This window comes from Hyla sarda, chromosome 2 (genome assembly GCF_029499605.1).
Source record: "Hyla sarda isolate aHylSar1 chromosome 2, aHylSar1.hap1, whole genome shotgun sequence".
NCBI lineage: Eukaryota > Metazoa > Chordata > Amphibia > Anura > Hylidae > Hyla > Hyla sarda.
Genome location: NC_079190.1, coordinates 286,758,885 through 286,781,160, shown reverse-complemented (window position 1 = coordinate 286,781,160; position 22,276 = coordinate 286,758,885). Strand labels below are relative to the sequence as shown.

General features: G+C 42.9%; 1 long non-coding RNA gene across 1 annotated transcript in view; it reads left to right on the top strand.

Moving 5' to 3' along the window:
- Positions 1-530: 530 nt before the first annotated feature.
- The window catches only part of LOC130356194 (uncharacterized), a 59,597-nt gene continuing 37,851 nt past the window's right edge, over positions 531-22,276 (top strand). Inside the window, exon 1 of the long non-coding RNA XR_008888808.1 lies at positions 531-589. This is a non-coding gene — a long non-coding RNA (uncharacterized LOC130356194). The remainder of the gene's footprint in view (positions 590-22,276) is intronic.

Below are 22,276 nucleotides of genomic sequence, written 5' to 3'. Positions count from 1 at the left end.
ACCTCCTCACCGGACAGCCCTGCAGGACCGGACCAGCGCCGAGCGGAGGTGAGTACTCAGAACTAAAGGGGGTGAGAGGGGGCTGGATGATGTTGAAGGCCGCAGTGGTCTTCAACCTGCGGACCTCCGGAGGTTTCAAAACTACAACTCCCAGCAAGCCCGGACAGCCGATGGCTGCCCGGGCTTGCTGGGAGTTGTAGTTTTGAAACCTCTGGAGGTCCGCAGGTTGAAGACCACTGCGGGTGGGGGAGTTCACTCGAGTATAAGCCGAGGGGGGTGTTTTCAGCACGAAAAATCGTGCTGAAAAACTCGGCCTATACTCGAGTATATACGGTAATATAGATTTGCAGCAAAAAAATTTGGATCAAAGCTAACTTTTTCGGAAAATTCGGCAAATCGGCCGAATCGAATTTTTGAAAAGTTCGCTCATCTCTAGTGGACACCTTCAGCCACATGCAGAAATCAACAGTCAAATATAAGCCGTACTGTGCACATATAAGTGACAGTTGTTCTCCAATAGAAAGCAGACAATTTGCTGTTCCTGCAACAAAACTGCATATGTAAGGGTTAAAATGGATAACCTTAAAAGGTAGAGATAAACGACTCAGCAGCTAAAGAAAAGTGTGTGTAACTAGGTGTAGGCATGATAACCTTATCTGTCATGATTCCAAAATTGGAGGGCAAATAATTAACAATTCAAGTGCCAGTTTGTTGTTTACAATATCTTAATAACTTTGGCATCAAGTGCAAACTGCCAGCAAATTTTTTTTTACAATGTATTAACAATCAGAATGAAATACAGGCTCCTGTATTACTATATTTTAGGCCAATTTCACACTTGTGTATATGTTTGGCATAACCAACTAATAGATGGTACACACTTAACCCCTTAAGGACCAAGCCCCTTTTGGCCTTAACCTGTTAGGGACGAAGGGCGTACGCCCTTGCTCCCTGGTACTTAAGGACCAAGGGCATACCTGTACACTGTGGGAATTCTGGTCACTGCCGCACACGGGCCCCCTTGTCGGCAATCGCCGTGATTCGTCGGTCAATTCTGACCGGCGAATCACGGCTTTTCCGGGTTGACCGTGTCTCTGGTGACCCGATCGACTGGAAAATAAAGGTGATCAGGGCTGTCAGAGACAGCCCGATCACCATGAAGGATAGGAGCGAGGTGGCAGGGGTGCCACCTCCTCCTATCCCATGCCATTGGTCAGTCAGAACTGACTGACCATGGTAGGTGGGGGGCGGGAGGGTTAAAGTTCAGAGCCGGGTGGCGGGGGCTGCAGGGCTGCTTAACGGCGATCAGCAGCTGCGGCGGTGCAGGTGTGATGAGCGGCTGTGACGGTTGCGGCGGCAGGCGGCAGTGAAGATAGTTGGTGAGTGATCCACTGTGGCCTTGTAAAAGTTATAAAAACTACAACTCCCAGCATGCCCAGAAAGCCTTTGGCTGTCTGGGCATGCTAGGAGTTGAAGTTTTGCAACAACTTGAGATCCACAGTTTGGAGACCATTGTGCAGTGATCTCCAAACTGTGGTACTCCAGATGTTGCAAAGCTACTACTCTCAGCATGCCCAAACAGTTTGGGCATGCTGGGAGTTTTAGTTCTGTAACATCTGGCCATTCAGATGTTGCAGAACTACAACTCCCAGCATGCCTGGACAGTCTGGGCATGCTGGTAGTTGTAGTTTTGCAACACCTGGAGGTGCAGTGTTTTCCAAACTTTGTCCCTCCAGATGTTACAAAACTACAATTCCCAGCATGCCCAGTCAGGCATGATGGGCGTTGTAGTTCTACATCATCTACGACTTCAGATGTTGCCGAACTACAACTTTTTGCATGCCTGGACAGTCTGGGTTTGCTGGGAGTTGTAGTATTGCAACATCTGGCGGGACATAGTTTGGAGACCACTACACTGGGTTCCAAACAGTGCCCCTTCGAGCTGTTGCATAACTACAACTCTCAGCTTGCCCTTCGGCTGTCAGTGCATGCTGGGAGTTATAGTTTTACAACATCTGGAGGGCCACAGTTTGGAGACCACTGCACGGTTGTCTCCAAACTGTGGCCCTCCAGATGTTGTAAAACTATAACTCAGCATGCCTAGACAGTCAGTCATGCTGGGAGTTGTAGTTCTGCAACATCTGGCCCTTTAGATGTTGCCAAACTACAACTCTCAGCATGCCTGGATAGTCTGGGTGGGCATGCTGGGAGTTGTAGTATTGCAACAGATGGTGGCACACTGAAACCTAACTCAGTGTTTCCCCACCATTGTGCCTCCAGCTGTGGCAAAACTACAACTCCCATCATGAACGGTCTGTCAGTGCACGCTGGGAGTTGTAGTTTTGAACCCCCCCCCCACTCCCCCAAAAAAAGTACAGGGTACATTCACACAGGTGGGGATTTACAGTGAGTTTCCCGCTTTAGGTTTGAGCTGCGGAAAATTTTCTGCTATAACTCAAACTCCCAGCAGGAAGCTTGCTATGAACCCGACCGTCTGCATGTACCCTAAAAACACTACACTACACAAAGTAAAAAGTAAAATTCTACATATACACACCCTTACACTGATTCTCCCCCCCCCCAATAAAAATGAAAAACATTTTGTACAGCACTGTTTCCAAAATGGAGCCTCCAGCTGTTGCAAAATAACAACTCCCAGTATTGCCGGACAGCCATTGACTGTCCAGACATGCTGGGAGGTTTGCAACAGCTGGAGGCACCCAGTTTGGGAAACACTGCTGTAGCGTAATTTGGCGGCGGAGGCAAGTGTAATGCTTGCATCCAGGTCTGTCCAGATGCAAATCCCTAATTTAGGCCTCAAATGCTCATGGCGCTCTCTCACTTCGGAGCCCTGTCGTATTTCCAGGCAACAGCTTAGTGCCGCATATGGGTTTTTTCCCTATTCGGGAGAAATTGCGTTACAAATTTTGGGGAGCTTTTTCTCCTTTTACCCCTATGAAAAGGAAAAGTTGGGGTCTACACCAGCATGTTATTGTATTTTTTATTTTATTTTTTACACTAACATGCTGGTGTTGCCCCATACTTTTCGTTTTCATAAGAGGTAAAAGGAAAAAAAAAATTGTAATACAATTTCTCCTGAGTACAGAAATACCCCACATATGGACGTAAAATGCTCTGCGGGTGCACAACATGGCTCAGGAATGAGAGCACCATGTACAGGTCTAAATTGGTGATTTGCATAGTTACAGTGGTTCTAACAAATGCAAAAAAAAACACCCACTTGTGACACCATTTTGAAAACTACACCCCTCACGGAATGTAACAAGGGGTATAGTGAGCCTTAACACCCCACAGGTGTTTGACAAATTTTCATTAAAGTTGGACATGAAAATGAAAAATTAGATTTTTTTCACTAAAATGCTGGTTACCCCAAATTTATATTTTTCACAAGGGGTAATAGGAAAAAAGCCCCCCAAAATTTGTAACACCATTTCTTCTGAGTAAGGAAATACCCCATATGTGGATGTAAAGTACTCTGCGGGCAAACTACAGGACTCTGAAGGGAAGGAGCAAAATGCGGTTTTTGGAGAGAAAATTTGGCTTAAATTGAAGGCCATGTGCGTTTACAAAGCCCCCATGGTTCCAAAACAGTGGGCCCCCCACATGTGACCCCATTTTGGAAGCAGAACCCCTCACGTAATGTAATAAGGGGTGCAGTGAGCATTTACACCCCACAGATGTCTGACAGATTTTTTGAACAGTGGTCCATGAAAATGAAAAATAAAATTTTTCATTTGCACAGCCCACTGTTCCAAAGATCTGTCAAATGCCAGTGGGGTGTGAATGCTCACTGCACCTCTTGTTACATTCCATGAGGGGTGTAGTTTCCAAAATGGGGTCACATGTCGGGGGTCCACTGTTCTGGAACCATGGGGGCTTTGTAAACGCACATGGCCTTCAATTCAAGCCAAATTTTCTCTGCCAGGAGAGTGTGTGTCTATGTGTCTATGTGTGTGTGTCTGTGTCTGTCTATGTGTGTGTGTGCCTATGTGTGTGTCTGTCTATGTGTGTGTCTATCTATGTGTGGAAAACGATGCTACCTAATGTGGGGAATCTATGCTACCTAATGTGGAATACTTTGCTACCTAATGTGGGGAAACTGTGCTTCCTAATGTGGAGAATCTATGCTACCTAATGTGGGGAATCTATGCTTCCTAATGTGGAATACTATGCTACCTAATGTGGGGAATCTATGCTACCTAATGTGGAAAACTATGCTACCTAATGTGGGGAAATTATGCTACCTAATGTGAAAAACTATGCTACCTAATGTGGGGAAACTATGCTACTTAATGTGGAAAACTATGCTACCTAATGTGGAAAACTATGCTACCTAATGTGGGGAATCTATGCTACCTAATGTGGATTACTATGCTACCTAATTTGGAATACTATGCTACCTAATGTGGGGAATCTATGCTACCTAATGTGGGGAATCTATGCTACCTAATGTGGAGAAACTGCTACCTAATTGCCCTATCCACTGCTGCACCGTGACCGCGATGCTTTTCCGCCCGGCACCTGCATCTGTGGAGTCAGAGCAGCATGGGGAGGAGTGTTGCGGCGGTGCGCAATGTGACGTCATGATGCTGATGCCGCCTTCACGGATCTTTTAAAGGAGCGGAAGGATCCATCACCAGCAGTCGGACGGAGGCATCATCAAAATGTAAGTAAATAATTATATGTGAAGGGAGGGCGGTGTAATTAAGGGGAGGGAGACCAGGGGAAGGAGGGGGTGTAATTTAGGGGGGGGGGGTGTAATTGGGAGGAGGGAGCGGAGTGTAATTAAGGGGGGGTGCGGGTAGGGGGGCGTAATTAAGGAGGGGTGTGGGTGGGGGGGGGGGTGCCAAACAAAGGGTCCGCCCCGGGTGCCAAATTCTCTAGGTACGCCCCTGGAGCCCTCTAGTGCACCCACAGAGCACTTTACATCTTTGTTACCCCTTGTTACCCATCTTTTACCCCTTGTTAAAATGAAAAAAATAAAATAAAAATGGGTCTACAAGAACATGTTAGTGTAAAAAATTATCTTACATTTTCTCCTCCACGTTGCTGCTATTCCTGTGAAACACCTAAAGGGTTAACAAACTTTCTGAAAGTCATTTTGAATACTTTCAGGGGTGCAGTTTTCATAATGGGGTCCATTATGGGGTATTTCGAACACAAAGGCCCTCAAATTCACTTCAAAATTGAACTGGTCCCTAAAAAAATTCTGATTTTGAAATTTTCCATGAATAATTGGAAAATTGCAGCTAAACTTTGAAGCCCTCTAATGCCTTAAAAAAAAATGTCAACTTTATGATGCAGACATAAAGTAGACATATTGTATATGTGAATATATATATATATATATATATATATATATATGAGGAATGTTCAATTTTCTTACAAGCAGAGAGCTTCAAAGTTAGAAAAATTACAAATTTTCTAATTTTTCATGAAATTTTTCACCAAGAAATTATGTATGTATCTATGAAAATTTACCACGAACATAAAGTACAATATGTCTTGGAATCAAATTAATAAGTTAAAGCATCCCAGAGTTATTAATGCTTAAAATTACAGTGGTCAGATTTGCAAAAAAATTGCCTGGTCCTTAAAGGGGTTCTCCGGTGCTTACACATCTTATCCCCTATCCAAAGGATAGGGGATAAGATGCCTGATCGCGGGAGTCCCGCTGCTGGGGACCCCCGGGATCTTGCACGTGGCACCCCGTTTTTTAATCAGTGCCCGGAGCATGTTCGCTCCGGGTCTGATTACAGGCGACCATCGGGCCGGCGGCGTGTGACGTCACACCTCTGCCCCCCCTGTGACGTCACGCTCCGCCCCTCAATGCAAGCCTACGGAAGGGGGTGTGACAGCTATCACGCCCCCTCCCGTAGGCTTGCATTGAGGGGTGGAGCGTGACGTCACACGGGGGCGGAGGTGTGACGTCACACGCCGCCGGCCCGGTGGTTACCTGTAATCAGACCCGGAGCGAACACGCTCCGGGCACTGATTACAAACGGGGTGCCACGTGCAAGATCCCGGGGGTCCCTAGCGGCAGGACTCCCACGATCAGGCATCTTATCCCCTATCCTTTGGATAGGGGATAAGATGTGTAAGCACCGGAGAACCCCTTTAAGGACCAGGCCATTTTTTTGCAAATCTGACCACTGTAATTTTAAGCATTAATAACTCTGGGATGCTTTACGATACTTACGGACCAAGGGCATACCTGTATGCCCTAAATCCTTAAGCGGCATTGAAGCGAGGGTAGGAGCCGTATCCCTGTATCCGGAAAAAAAACATATTTGGTATCGCCATAGGCGTAAATGTCAAAACTATTAAAATATAACGTATATGATCCTGCTCGGTAAATGGTGTAAATGTAAAAAAAAATTGCAAACACTAAAAATACAGATTTTTCATCACATCATATTTTGGGAAAAAAAAAGCGATCAAAAAGTCCAATCAAAACAAAAATTGTACCGATAAAAAACTACCAATCACGGCACAAAAATTAGCGCTTATACATCCCTGTATACGGAAAAATAAAAAACATATAGGGGTCAGAAGATGACAATTTTATGCATACCAATTTTGTTGAAAAAAGTTAGCTTTTTTTTAATAAATAGTACACTAATAGAAAAATTGGTATATAAATTGGGTATCGTTTTAATTGCATTGACCTATAGAATAAGGATAATGTATAATTTTTACCATAAACTGCATTGCGTAAAAACCAACCCCCCCCCAAAAAATTTTTTTGTAAAATAGCATTTTTTTTCAATAAATTTCCGCCTGCAAATAATATTTTTTTCGTTCTGCCCTACATTTTATGGTAAAATGATGTGATTACAAAGTACAATTGTTCGCGCAAGAAACAAGCCCTCATATGGGTCTGTGGGTGAAAAAATAAGAGTTATGGATTTTAAAAGGAGAGGAGGAAAAAAATAAAATGCAAAAATAAAAATTGGCCTGGTCCTTTAAAGGGTATTCCATGAAAAGTTAAACAGATTTGTAAATTACTTCTATTAAAAAACTTATTCCTACCAGTACTTATCAGCTGCTGAAGTTCAGTTGTTCTTTTCTGTCTGACACCTCTGTCTGTCTCAAGAACTGTCCAGAGCAGAAGAGCTTTGCTATGGGGATTTGCTCTTACTCTGGAGAGTTCCTAAGACAGAGGTGTCAGCAGAGAGCACTGTGGTCAGACTGAAATGAACAACTCAACTTCAGCAGCTGATAAGTACTGGTAGGATTAAGATTTTTTAATAGAAGTAATTTACAAATCTGTTTAACTTTCTGGAGCCAGTTGATATGAAAAAAATAAATATATAACTTTTTCATATTTTCATAGAAAAACCCTTTAACCCCTTGTGGACGAAGTCCATTTTAACCTTAAAGGGGTTCTATCACGCTATCACGCACCCTCCCGTAGGCTTGCATTGAGGGGCGGAGCGTGACGTCACACGGGGCGGAGGCGTGACGTCACACGCCGCCGGCCCGGTGGTCGCCTGTAATCAGACCTGGAGCGAACACGCTCCGGGCACTGATTACAAACGGGGTGCTGCGTGCAAGATCCCAGGGTCCCCAGTGGCAGGACTCCCGCGATCAGGCATCTTATCCCCTATCCTTTGGATAGGGGATAAGATGTGTAAGCACCGGAGAACCCCTTTAAGGTTAAAATGGACTTCGTCCCCAAGGCATATTCTATGAAAATATGAAAAAGTTACCGGTATATATTTTTTTTTCATATCAACTGGCTCCAGAAAGTTAAACAGATTTGTAAATGACTTCTATTAAAAAATCTTAATCCTACCAGTACTTATCAGCTGCTGAAGTTGAGTTGTTCTTTTCAGTCTGACCACAGTGCTCTCTGCTGACACCTCTGTCTTAGGAACTCTCCAGAGTAGGAGCAAATCCCCATAGCAAAGCTCTTCTGCTCTGGACAGTTCCTGAGACAGACAGAGGTGTCAGACAGAAAAGAACAACTCAACTTCAGCAGCTGATAAGTACTGGTAGGAATAAGTTTTTTAATGGAAGTAATTTACAAATCTGTTTAACTTTTCATGGAATATCCCTTAAAGGACCAGGACAATTTTTATTTTTGCATTTTATTTTTTTCCTCCTCTCCTTTTAAAATCCATAACTCTTATTTTTTCACCCACAGACCCATATAATGCCTTGTTTTTTGCGCGAACAATTGTACTTTGTAATCACATCCTTCATTTTACCATAAAATGTAGGGCAGAACCAATAAAATATTATTTGCAGGCGGAAATTTATTTGAAAAAAAACTTTTTTTTGGGGGGTTGGTTTTCACGCAATGCAGTTTAGTGTAAAAATTATACATTATCTTTATTCTATAGGTCAATGCAATTAAAACGATACCCAATTTATATAGTTTTTCTATTAGTGTACTATTCATAAAAAAAGCTAACTTTTTTCAACAAAATTGGTATGCATAAAATTGTCATTTTCTGACCCCTATATGTTTTTTTATTTTTCAGTATACAGGGATGTATAAGGGCTAATTTTTTGTGCCGTGATTGGTAATTTTTTATCGGTACAATTTTTGTTTTGATTGGACTTTTTGATCGCTTTTTTTTGTGATTAAAATATGATGTGATTAACCCCTTAAGGACTCAGCCCATTTTGGCCTTAAGGACTCAGACAATTTAATTTTTACGTTTTCATTTTTTCCTCCTCGCCTTCTAAAAATCATAATTCTTTTATATTTTCATCGCCACACTAGTATGAGGGCTTGTTTTTTGCGCGACCAGTTGTCCTTTGTAATGACATAACTCATTATATCATAAAATGTATGGTACAACCAAAAAACACTATTTTTGTGGAGAAATTAAAAATTAAAAAACGCAATTTTGCTAATTTTGGAAGGTTTCGTTTTCACGCCGTACAATTTATGGTAAAAATGACATGTGTTCTTTATTCTGAGGGTCAGTACGATTAAAATGATACCCATTATTACATACTTTTCTATTATTGTTGCGCTTAAAAAAAAATCACAAACTTTTTAACCAAATTAGTACGTTTATAATCCCTTTATTTTGATGACCTCTAACTTTTTATTTTTCTGTAAAAGCGGCGGTATGAGGGCTCATTTTTTGCGCCATGATCTGTACTTTTTTTGATACCACATTTGCATATAAAAAACTTTTAATACATTTTTTATAAAAAAATTTTTTATAAAATGTATTAAAAAAGTAGCAATTTTGGACTTTTTTTTTTCGTTCACGCTGTTTACCGTACGGGATCATTAACATTTTATTTTAATAGTTCGGACATTTACGCACGCGACAATACCAAATATGTCTATAAAATTTATTTTTCATGCTTTTTGGGGGTAAAATAGGAAAAAACGGACATTTAACTTTTTTATTGGGGAAGGGGATTTTTCACTTTTTTTTTACTTTTACATTTTTTTACATTTTTTTTTACACTTGAATAGTCCCCATAGGGGACTATTCATAGCAATACCATGATTGCTAATACTGATCTGTTCTATGTATAGGACATAGAACAGATCAGTGTTATCGGCGATCTTCTGCTCTGGTCTGCTCGATCTCAGACCAGAGCAGGAGACGCCGGGAGCCGGACGGAGGAAGGTGAGGGGACCTCCGTGCGGCGTTCTAAATGATCAGATCCCCGCAGCAGCGCTGCAGGCGATCCGATCATTCATTGAAATCGCGCACTGCCGCAGATGCCGGGATCTGTATTGATCCCGGCACCTGAGGGGTTAATGGCGGACGCCCGCGAGATAGCGGGCGTCGGCCATTGCCTGCGGGTCCCTGGCTGCGATCAGCAGCCTGGATCAGCCGCGTATGACACGGGCATCGCTCCGATGCCCGCGGTTATGCACAGGACGTAAATGTACGTCCTGGTGTGTTAAGTACCACTGCACCAGGACGTACATTTACGTCCTGCGTCCTTAAGGGCTTAAAAATCAGTATTTTTAGTGTTTGGTATTTTTTTTTTACATTTACACCATTTACCGAGCAGGATCATATACGTTATACGTTTTAATAGTTTTGACATTTACGCGTGTGGCGATACCAAATATGTTTTTTTTTTTTTTTTCCGGATACAGGGATATGGCTCCTGCCCTCGCGTCAATGCAGCTTAAAGGAGTAGTCCAGTGGTGAACCCAGTGGTGAACAACGTATCCCCTATTCTAAGGATAGGAGATAAGTTTGAGATCGCGGGGGGGTCCGACCGCTGGGGCCCCCTTCGATCTCCTGTACGGAGCCCCGACAGCCTGCGGGAAGGGGGCGTGTCGACCTCCGCACGAAGCGGCGGCCGACACGCCCCCTCAATACAACTCTATGGCAGAGCCGAAGCGCTGCCTTCGGCAATCTCCGGCTCTGCCATAGCGATGTATTGAGGGGGCGTGTCGGCTGCCGCTTCGTGCGGTGGTCGACACCCGCTATCTGGCCGGAGAGCCTGGCCCCCGCGGTCGGACCGCAGGGGGCCCCAGTGATCGGACCCCCCCCCGCGATCTCAAACTTATCCCCTAAACTTATCCCCTATCCGTAAGTATCAGGACGTAAGGGAATACCTGTACGCCCTTCGTCCTTATAAGATTAAAGGAGTACTCCTGTGGCAAATAATTTTTTTCATATCAACTGGCTCCATAAAGTTAAACAGATTTGTTAATTACTTCTATTAAAAAATCTTAACCCTTCCAGTAATTATCAGCTGCTGTATGCTGCAGAGGAAGTTGAGCTGTTCTTTCCTATCTGAACACAGTTCTCTCTGCTGACACCTCTGTCCATGTCAGCAAACCTCTCCTGCTCTGGACAGTTCCTGACATGGACAGAGGTGTCAGCAGAGAGCAACTGATGCCTGGCATTATTTGCTGCTGACAGCATGTGTAGCTCACCATGCTGCATGTCCTTAAAGGGGTATTCCAGGAAAAAACTTTTTTTAATATAGCAACTGGCTCCAGAAAGTTAAACAGATTTGTAAATTACTTAAATTAAAAAATCTTAATCCTTTCAATAATTATCAGCTTCTGAAGTTGAGTTGGTTGTTGTTTTCTGTCTGGCAACAGTGCTCTCCGCTGACATCCCTGCTTGTCTTGGGAATGGGGATTTGCTTCTAAACTGTGCAGTTCCCGAGACAGGTGTCATCACAGAGAACATAGACAGAAAAGAACAACTCGATTTCAGCAGCTCATAAGTACTGAAAGGATTAAGATTTTTTAATAGAAGTAATTTACAAATCTGTTTAACCCCTTAAGGACCCAGACGTTTTACACCTTAGGACCCAGCCATTTTTTGAACATCTGACCACTGTCACTTTAAACATTAATAACTCTGGAATGCTTATAGTTATCATTCTGATTCTGTGATTGTTTTTTCGTGACACATTCTACTTTAACATAGTGGTAAAATTTTGTGGTAACTTGCATCCTTTCTTGGTGAAAAAATCCCCAAATTTGATGAAAAATTTGAAAATTTAGCATTTTTCTAACTTTGAAGCTCTCTGTTTGTAAGGAAAATGGATATTCCAAATATTTTTTTTATTTTATTCACATATACAATATGTCTACTTTATGTTTGCATCATAAAATTGACGTGTTTTTACTTTTGGAAGACGCAAGAGGGCTTCAAAGTTCATCAGCAATTTTCCAATTTTTCACAAAATTTTCAAACTCACTATTTTTCAGGGACCAGTTCAGGTTTGAAGTGGATTTGAAGGGTCTTCATATTAGAAATACCCCACAAAAGACCCCTCTATAAAAACTGCACCCCCAAAGTATTCAAAATGGCATTCATTCAGCGTTTTAACCCTTTAGGTGTTTCACAGGAATAGCAGCAAAGTGAAGTAGAAAATTCACAATCTTCATTTTTTACACTCGCATTTTCTTGTAGACCCAATTTTTTAATTTTTACAAGTGGTAAAAGGAAAAAATTTATACTTGTATTTGTAGCCCAATTTCTCTCGAGTAAGCACATACCTCATATGTCTATTTAAAGTATTTGGCGGGCGCAGTAGAGGGCTCAGAGTACATTTTCAGAAATGGTTTTTGGGGGGCATGTTGCATTTAGGAAGCCCCTATGGTGCCAGAACAGCAAAAAAAAAAAAAAACACATGGCATACCATTTTGGAAACTAGACCCCTTGAGGAACGTAACAAGGAATTAAGTGAGCCTTAATACCCCACAGGGGTTTCACGACTTTTGCATACGTAAAAAAACAAAAAACATTTTCACTAAAATGTGTGTTTCCCACCCAAATTTCACATTTATGCAAGGGTTAATAGGAGAAAATACCCCCAAAATTTGTAACCCCATCTCTTCTGAGTATGGAGGTACCCCATAAGTTGACCTGAAGTGCACTACGGGCAAACTACAATGCTCACAAGAGAAGGAGTCATATTTGGCTTTTTGAGAGCAAGTTTTGCTTGGGGGGCATGTCGCATTTAGGAAGCCCCTATGGTGCCAGGACAGCAAAATAACCCCCACATGGCATACCATTTGGAAACTAGACCCTTGAGGAACGTAACAAGGGGTACAGTGAGCATTTACCCCCACTGGTGTCTGTCAGATCTTTGGAACAGTGGGCTGTACAAAATTTTTTATTTGCACAGCCCATTGTTCCAAAGATCTGTCAGACACCAGTGGGGTGTACATTCTCACTGCACCCCTCATTACATTCCGTGAGGGGTGTAGTTTCCGAAATGGGGTCACATGTGGGGTTTTGTTTTTTTTGCGTTTGTCAAAACCACTGTAACAATCAGCCACCCCTGTGCAAATCACCTCAAATGTACATGGTGCACTCTCCCTTCTGGGCCTTGTTGTGCGCCCCCAGAGCACTTTACGCCCACATATGGGGTATCTCCGTAGTCAGGAGAAACTGCATTACAAATTTTGGGGGGCTTTTTTCCCTTTTACCTCTTGTCAAAATGAAAAGTATAGGGCAACACCAGCATGTTAGTGTAATTTTATTAATTTTTTTACACTAACATGCTGGTGTAGACCCCAACTTCCCCTTTTCATAAGGGATGAAAGGAGAAAAAGCCCCCCAAAATTTGTTAGGCAATTTCTCCCGAGTACGGCGATACCCCATATGTGACCCTATACTGTTGCCTTGAAATACGACAGGGCTCCGAAGTGAGAGTGCCATGTGCATTTGAGGCCTGAATTAGGGATTTACATAGGGGTGGACATAGGGGTATTCTACGCCAGCGATTCCCAAACAGGGTGCCTCCAGCTGTTGCAAAACTCCCAGCATGCTTGGACAGTCAACGGCTGTCCGGCAATACTGGGAGTTGTTGTTTTGCAACAGCTGGAGACTCCATTTTGGAAACAGTGGCGTACCAGACGCTTTTCATTTTTATTGGGGAGGGGGGCTGTGTAGGGGTATGTGTATATGTAGTGTTTTTTACTTATTTTATTTTGTGTTAGTGTAGTGTAGTGTTTTTAGGGTACAGTCACACGGGCGGGGGATTACAGCGAGTTTCCCGCTGCGAGTTTGAGCTGCCGTGCAAAATTTGCTGCATCGCAAACTTGCAGCCTGATACTCACTGTAAGCCCCCTGCCCATGTACATTCACAGGGGGGGGGTGGGGGTGGGGGGTTGGGGAAACCTCCAGCTGTTGCAAAACTACAACTCCCAGCATGCACAGTCTATCAGTGCATGCTGGTAGTTATAGTTTTGCAACAGCTGGAGGCACACAGGGTTGGGAAACACTGAGTTAGGAAACAGACAATGTTTCCCAATCAGTGTGCCTCCTGTTGTTGCAAAGCCACAACTCCCAGCATGCCCAGGCAGCCGAAGGGCATATTGGGAGTAGTGGTTACGCAACAGCTGGAGGAGAACAGTTTGGGGACCACTGTGTAGTGGTGTCCAAGCTGTAGCCCTCCAGATGTTGCAAAACTACAACTCCCAGTATGCCAAAACTGTCCAGGCATGCTGGGAGTTGTAGTTCTGCAACATCTGAAGTGCCAGATGTTACAGAACTACAACTCCCAGCATGCCTGGACAGTAAGGGCATGCTGAGGATGTGTAGTTTTGCAACATCTGGAAGGGCACAGTGGTCTCGCAACTGTGGACCTCCAGATTTTGCAAAACTGCAACTCCCAGCATGCCCAGACGCCAAGGGCTGTCTGGGCATGCTGGGAGTTGTAGTTTACAGGGTCCCATTACAGCAATGCATGTTGCTTTACGGCGACGTGCATTGCTGTAAAGGGCCCGGCCGCGGCTGAAGATCCACTCACCTGTTGCCGCCGCCACCGTCTTCATCGCCGGGATCCGGGTCTTCAGGGACGAGGTAAGTACCGGGGCCGGTCCCCAGCACTCCCCCGTCCCCCGCCGCGTCCTCCGGTCTTCCTCCCGTCCTCTCCGGACTTCAAGGGGCCGGGCAGGGCGGGAGGAAGTAATCGCCCCCCCCCCTGCGATTGGTCGATTAACTAACTGACGGATCGCAGGGAATAGGAGGAGGTGGCAAGCTTGCCACCTCACTCCTATACTTTAGCATGGTCCTGGCTGTCTGTGACAGCCGGGATCATGCAAAATTACCGGGCGGGCGGGTTCCAAGAGACCCGATCAGCCCAGCATCGCCGCAGATCGCAAGGGCGGTTTCCGATAGCCGGGACCCTGGGTTAACAGCGTGCGGCACCGATAGTTGTGCCGCGCGACTGATAACCCTTCAGACACGGCGATCAAAGTTGCCGCATCTGAAAACGAAAGTAAACGCTTCCCGGCAGCTCAGTCGGGCTGATTGGGACATCGCGATAAAATCGCGATGTTCCGATCAGCTAGAACACAGGCGGAGGTCTCCTTACCTCTCTCCGCGGCGTCTGATCGGTCAATGGCGTACGCGCAAAAAAATTCCAAAGTCCAAAATAGCATATTTTGGTCAATTTTTATATCATAAAAAAATGTCCGATCAACACAAAAATGGTACCGATAAAAACTTCAGAACACGGCACAAAAAATGAGTCCTCATATCGGCCCGTACGCAGAAAAAAAAAAAAAGTTATTTTCCTGCATGTAGTTATGATTCTTTTCAGAAGTGCGACATAATCAAACCTATATAAGTAGGGTATCATTTTAACCGTATGGACCTACAGAATAAAGATAAGGTGTCATTTTGACCAAAAAATGCACTGCGTTGAAACGGAAGCCCCCAAAAGTTACAAAATGAAATTTTTTCTTCAATTTTGTCGCACAATGATTTTTTTTTCCGTTTCGCCGTGGATTTTTTGGTAAAATGACTAATGTCACTGCAAAGTAGAATTGGTGGCGCAAACAATAAGTCATCATATGGATTTTTAGGTGCAAAATTGAAAGCGTTATGATTTTTAGAAGGTGATGAGGAAAAAATTCAAATGCAAAAACGGAAAAACGCTGAATCCTTAAGGGGTTATATTGTGTGTGGTTTTGCAGTTCAATTCCACTGAAGTTAATGGAGCCAAGTTGTAATACCACACACAACCTCCAGACAGGTGTGGTGCTGTTTTTTTTGGGAAAAAATGTAACCCCTTTTAAGGCTGACAGTTTTTTTTTTTCTGATCTCCCCATACACATGAACATTTGACACTATAGGGAGGGGTAATCAGTTGTCTTAACTCTCCTAGAACAATAGGATAGGGCAGTAGAAATCCAACATGACTAAACCCTGTGAAATTAGTAGCTAAGGTGAATGTATTCTCTAATATATAGATTAAATAATCTAAAGATGCACCAGATTTTCAAACAGTATGAGTCACTGTTAACCCCTAGGTGACATCCACCATACATGTACGGTGCAGCCGTGCTAGTGGTTTATGAAGTGAGCTCAAGAGCTGAGCTTGCTTTATAGATGGTAAGTAGGGGCTGCTGTATGCTCCAGAGGAAGTTGTATAGTTCTTTTCTGTCTGACCACAGTGCTCTCTGCTAAAACCTCTGTCCGTGTCAGAAACTGTCCAGAGCAGAAGCAAATCCCCATCACAAACCTCTCCTGCTCTGTACAGTTCCTGACACAGACAGAGGTGTCAGCAGAGAGCACTGTGGTCAGGCTGAAAAGAACCTCACAACTTCCTCTGTAGTATACAGCAGGATTAAGATTTTTAAATAGAAGTAATTTACAAATCTGTTTAACTTCTTGGCACCATTTGATTAAAAAAAAAAAAAAAAAATGTTTTCCACCCGAGTACAACTTTAGTGCACATTTATAATTTTTTTTTTGTTCACGCTTTTTTTTTTGTCACCATAGGGGACTATAACATGCACTCATTAGATTGCATACGCGATTAATGTTGCTTCATAGAGCAGAATTGATCAGTGCTCCATTGCTCCAGCCAGATTGGACAGCAAGGAGGATGGTAAGAGACCACCCACCATCCTCTCAGCTTATCGGGATGCTGTGATTTTGAAGCAACAGTCGCGATCAGCCTGCTAAGCTAGCCAGGAATACGATTTACCACATTTAGATGCTGCGATCAAAGTAGTAAAGGGTTAATGCTGTACATCAGCCCGATCAGCAATTTCCGGCATTAGCTGTGGGTCCCAGTTGCTAACAGCAACCGGGACCCACTGTGTATGACACACAGCTGAGCACGGGTCATACACCGGGAGCCCGCAGAGGACGTAAATATACGTCCATTTGCAGGAAGGGGTTAAAGGGGTTATCCAAGAGTAGAAAATCAGAGCTAATTTCTTTTAACCCCTTAAGGACTCAGCCCATTTTGGCCTTAAGGACTCAGACAATTTAATTTTTACGTTTTCATTTTTTCCTCCTCGCCTTCTAAAAATCATAACTCTTTTATATTTTCATCCACAGACTAGTATGAGGGCTTGTTTTTTGCGCGACCAGTTGTCCTTTGTAATGACATCACTCATTATATCATAAAATGTATGGCGCAACCAAAAAACACTATTTTTGTGGGGAAATTAAAACGAAAAACGCAATTTTGCTAATTTTGGAAGGTTTTGTTTTCACGCCGTACAATATCTGGTAAAAATGACATGTGTTCTTTATTCTGAGGGTCAATACGATTAAAATGATACCCATTATTATATACTTTTATATTATTGTTGCGCTTAAAAAAAAATCACAAACTTTTTAACCAAATTAGTACGTTTATAATCCCTTTATTTTGATGACCTATAACTTTTTTATTTTTCCGTATAAGCGGCGGTATGGGGGCTCATTTTTTGCGCCATGATCTGTACTTTTTTTTTATACCACATTTGTATATAAAAAACTTTTAATACATTTTTTATAATTTTTTTTTTAATAAAATGTATTAAAAAAGTAGGAATTTTGGACTTTTTTAATTTTTTTTCGTTCACGCCGTTCACCGTACGGGATCATTAACATTTTATTTTAATAGTTCGGACATTTACGCACGCGGCGATACCAAATATGTCTATAAAAAATGTTTTTTACGCTTTTTGGGGGTAAAATAGGAAAAAACGGACGTTTTACTTTTTTATTGGGGGAGGGGATTTTTCACTTTTTTTTAACTTTAACTTTTACATTTTTTTACATTTTTTTTTACACTTGAATAGTCCCCATAGGGGACTATTCATAGCAATACCATGATTGCTAATACTGATCTGTTCTATGTATAGGACATAGAACAGATCAGTATTATCGGTCATCTCCTGCTCTGGTCTGCTCGATCACAGACCAGAGCAGGAGACGCCGGGAGCCGCACGGAGGAAGGAGAGGGGACCTCCGTGCGGCGTTATGAATGATCGGATCCCCGCAGCAGCGCTGCGGGCGATCCGATCGTTCATTTTAATCGCGAACTGCCGCAGATGCCGGGATCTGTATTGATCCCGGCACCTGAGGGGTTAATGGCGGACGCCCGCGAGATCGCGGGCGTCGGCCATTGCCGGCGGGTCCCTGGCTGCGATTAGCAGCCGGGATCAGCCGCGCATGACACGGGCATCGCTCCGATGCCCGCGGTTATGCTTAGGACGTAAATGTACGTCCTGGTGCGTTAAGTACCACCTCACCAGGACGTACATTTACGTCCTGCGTCCTTAAGGGGTTAAAGAATGCTCCTGTCTGTCTCCAGGTTGGGTGTGGTTCTGCAGCTCCGTTCCATTGAAGTGTATGGAGCCAAGTTGTAATACCACACCCAACCTGGGGACAGACGTGGAGCTGTTTTTAAAAGAAATTAGTTCTGTTTCTATTTCTGGATAACCCCTAAAAGTTATGACTAAAACAAAACCTATGTGAATTGGGTATCGCTGTAATTGTATGGACCTACAAAATAAAGATAATGTCATTTTAACTGTAAAGTGCCCTGCAAAGAAATAAATACCTCAATGTTAAAAAGACCCCCCTTCTTAAAAATATATATACATATAAAAAAATTGAAACATAAGTATACTGGAAAAAATATCTATTGAAGAAAACCACTGACTAAAATTAACAAAAATCCAACAACAAATTGTAGGTAGAGCTTTTTATATCTCCCTATTGAGTTTCAGTAATATCTAGAAGCATTGTGTTTTAGACAAAAGGTATCATTTTTTTAAAATAATTTTTCTGAAAAATACTAGGGAGGGATTTACAGACATGGAAAAAATTGTTAGTACCTTTCCATTTAAGACAGAAAAACCTACAATGCTCTCTGAAATAATGTGAAAGCATTGCAGGGACGTGCACAGACATTTTAGAGGGCAGGGGCTCAAATAAAAAAAAGGGCACTATAAAAAATAGCATATTTTTTATACCATAATTTTTTTTATAAAAAGCGATCAAAACAAAAATGGTACAATAAAAACTTCAGATCACGGTGCAAAAAAATTAGCCCTCATACCGCCCTGTATGCAGAAAAATAAAAAAGTTATGGGGGTCAGAAGATGACAATTTTAAACAAATTTTGGTGCATGTAGATATCATTTTTTCAAAGTAGAAAAATAAAATAAAACCTATATAAATTAGGTATCCTTGTAACCGTATGGACCTACAGAATAAAAATAAAGTGTCATTTTTACTGAAAAGTGCACTGTGTAGAATCAGCAGCCCCCAAAAGTTACAAAATTGCTGCTTTGTTGTTTCAATTTTGCCCCACAAATATTTTTCTGGTTTCGCCATAGAGTTTGTGGTGAAATGAGTGATGTCATTACAAAGTACGATTTCTGATGCACAAAACAAGCCCTTATATGGGTCTATAGGTGAAAAATTGAAAACATTGATTTTTAGAATGTGAGGAGGAAAACACGAACTTCTGTAGTTCTATTCTTCTTTTATTTTTTTCTGGGAATGTTTGATTCAGAGTTTCCCAACCAGGGTGCCTTCAGCTGTGGCAAAACTCCCAGCAAGCCCGAACAACCAATGGTTGTCTGGGCATGCTGGGAGTTGTAGTTTTGCAACAGCTGGAGACACCCTGGTTGGGAAACACTGGTTTGGTTATAGGCCATTATATGCTTGATCTCTTCAAAATCAACCCCCTCCCTCCCCGGCTCCACCCAAAAATAGCTCAGCTACAGCCACCAGTATGTAAAGGAACATAGCACTACTACAACCACCAGTATGTGAAGGAACATAGCACTACTACAACCACCAGTATGTAAAGGAATATAGCTCTACTACAACCACCAGTATGTAAAGGAACGTAGCACTACTACAACCACCAGTATGTAAAGGAACATAGCTCTACTACAACCACCAGTATGTAAAGAAACATAGCTCTACTACAACCACCAGTATGTAAAGGAACATAGCACTACTACAACCACCAGTATGTAAAGGAACATAGCACTACTACAGCCACCAGTATGTAAAGGAACATAGCTCTACTACAACCACCAGTATGTAAAGGAACATAGCACTACTACAACCACCAGTATGTAGAGGAACATAGCTCTACTACAACCACCAGTATGTAAAGGAACATAGCTCTACTACAACCACCAGTATGTAAAGGAACATAGCACTACTACAACCACCAGTATGTAAAGGAACATAGCTCTACTACAACTACCAGTATGTAAAGGAACATAGCTCTACTACAACCATCAGTATGTAAAGGAACATAGCTCTACTACAACCACCAGTATGTAAAGGAAAATAGCATGACCTTGGTGAAAAACTGGACGTTAAAATTTAACATTGAAGTCTATGGGGACAGGATGTTCAAAAAAACATCCATTATCATCAGTTATTGTCAGTTTTTTTAACATCAGTTTTTTTGTACTGAGCATGCTCAGTACAACTTTACAAAAAATAGGGTTAAAAACCTGATAAAAAAAAACAAACGGATGTAACTGATGATAACGGATTAACAACATCAGGTTTTTAAAGAAAAAAAACATTAAAAATAACCAGTTATTACCAGTTAGGCTATGTTCACACTGCCCACTGAAAAATAGTGCCATCGTAATTTTGTCTTGAATGCCGATTCTATGTGTGAGGAGCATTGGAATGAGATATGTATTGTTTTAAAAGCTAATCTCCAATCTTCTGTTGAGAAATCCAAACCCAGCTCCCTTTCCCAATGTCTAAGCGGATAGGATTTAGAGAAGGAGTTAGATCTTAGCAAATTGTCATACCAAGGTCTTAAGCTTTTGAGCAGAGAGGTTAACAGGCGTATAGCTGAGTAATTCCTGGGGCCCTCCCTCAGTTGCCAGTCTTGTAGAAAATGGCACATTTGCAAGTATTTATAAAAATCCACGGAGGGGAGGTGATATGTGGTGGCTAGTGTTTGAAACATGGTAAGGGAGTTCCCAATATATAGATCCCCAACCTTTGTAGCCCCCTGTGAGATCCAAAAACGTATGTTAAGGTCAGGTATCGAGGCTTGTAAGGAGGATAGTGGTAGGTCTGAACTGAGGGCAGCCCCCGAGGGGAGCGCTTGTGTGACATAGGTCACCCAGGCTGTATAAGAAGCTTGTACAAGGGGATTGTGAAGTAGCGGGACTGGGATATTCCAGAATGGAATGTATAAGATCTTTAGCCGAGTAAGGTGCTATGGAAAAATTTTCTATTTCAACCCAAGGAAGGTCGGGGAGCAGCTTCACCAACGCCGAAGCATAGAGACCAGTGTAGCAATATAATAAAAGTGGATATTAGGAGAACCTAGACTACCACTAAATTTTGTCCTGGTAAGAATACTCGCAGATAATCTTGGTCATCCACCCGCCCATATGAAAGAGGAAAGTGAGAAGTGAGCCTTAGAAAAAAGGTAGAAGGAAGATGAATAGGGAGGGTGCGGAAGAGGTAAAGAAATTTGGAGAGCAAGAACATCTTGAAAGTTGCCACTCTGCCCTCCCAGGAGACGTCAGTGGACTACAGTCTATTGGCTTCTGTGGCTATGGATGCAAACAGTGGTTCATAGTTTGCACTATACAATGACTTGTGTGGATATGAAAGCATGATGCCCAAATATTGTAGGTGATCCGTCTTCCAGTCAAAAGGGTAAGTATGTTTGTGTGATGCTATTGTGTGAGAGGGAAGATCGACCAGAAGGGCCTGTGTTTTTGTTTCGTTGAGGTGATAGAAGGAAAGTGTACCAAATTTTAAGACGTTGTCCATGACCGGATCACATCATCAGCATTTATTGAGATAACATGGGATCTGCCACCTATAGTTACTCAAGTAATTGTGGGATCTAGTCAGATGGAGTGTGCCAGTTGAAATATATAAGAGGGGGGACAGTGGGCAGCCCTGTCGTGACCTGTTAGTGATCTGGAAAGGATCAGAGAAGGAGTTGTTGGCCAATACGCGGGCAGACAGGCAGGAATAGAAGGCAGAGAGGGCTGTAATGATAGGGCTGGCGAAACCCATACTCTCAAGGACCGAGAAGGCGTAGGGCCACCGGAGGCGGTCAAACGCCTTCTCAGCTTCCAACGCCACCAGTAAGGCAAGGGGGGGGGGAGGGAGGTTTGTGGTGCTCAAGGTTGGACAGCACATTCAGCAGGCACCTGGTGTTATCCGAAGCTTGGCCTCCGGCAACAAATCCAGCCTGGTCATGATTGATTAGGAAGGGGAGAACAAGAGAGAGGCGAATGGCTTTACAAATATCTTGAGATCTTGATTGAGTAGGGATATGGGCTGGTAGTTTTGCGGGAGGTCGGGCGACTTCCCAGGCTTGGGGAGGCTGACTTTGGTAGCCTAAAGGTTTTCACTTGGAAAATCCCCACGGGAAATGGCTATCTGGCAAAAGTCACGGAGGTAAGGAGCTAATATATTTTTACATTTTTTAAAGTAGGAGATGACAAAACCGTCGGGGCTCGGGGCTTTATCAGAAGGTAGAGAGTTAATGGTTTGGAGTACCTCTTCTAGAGGACAGAGTTTGAAGGTGGAGTCGA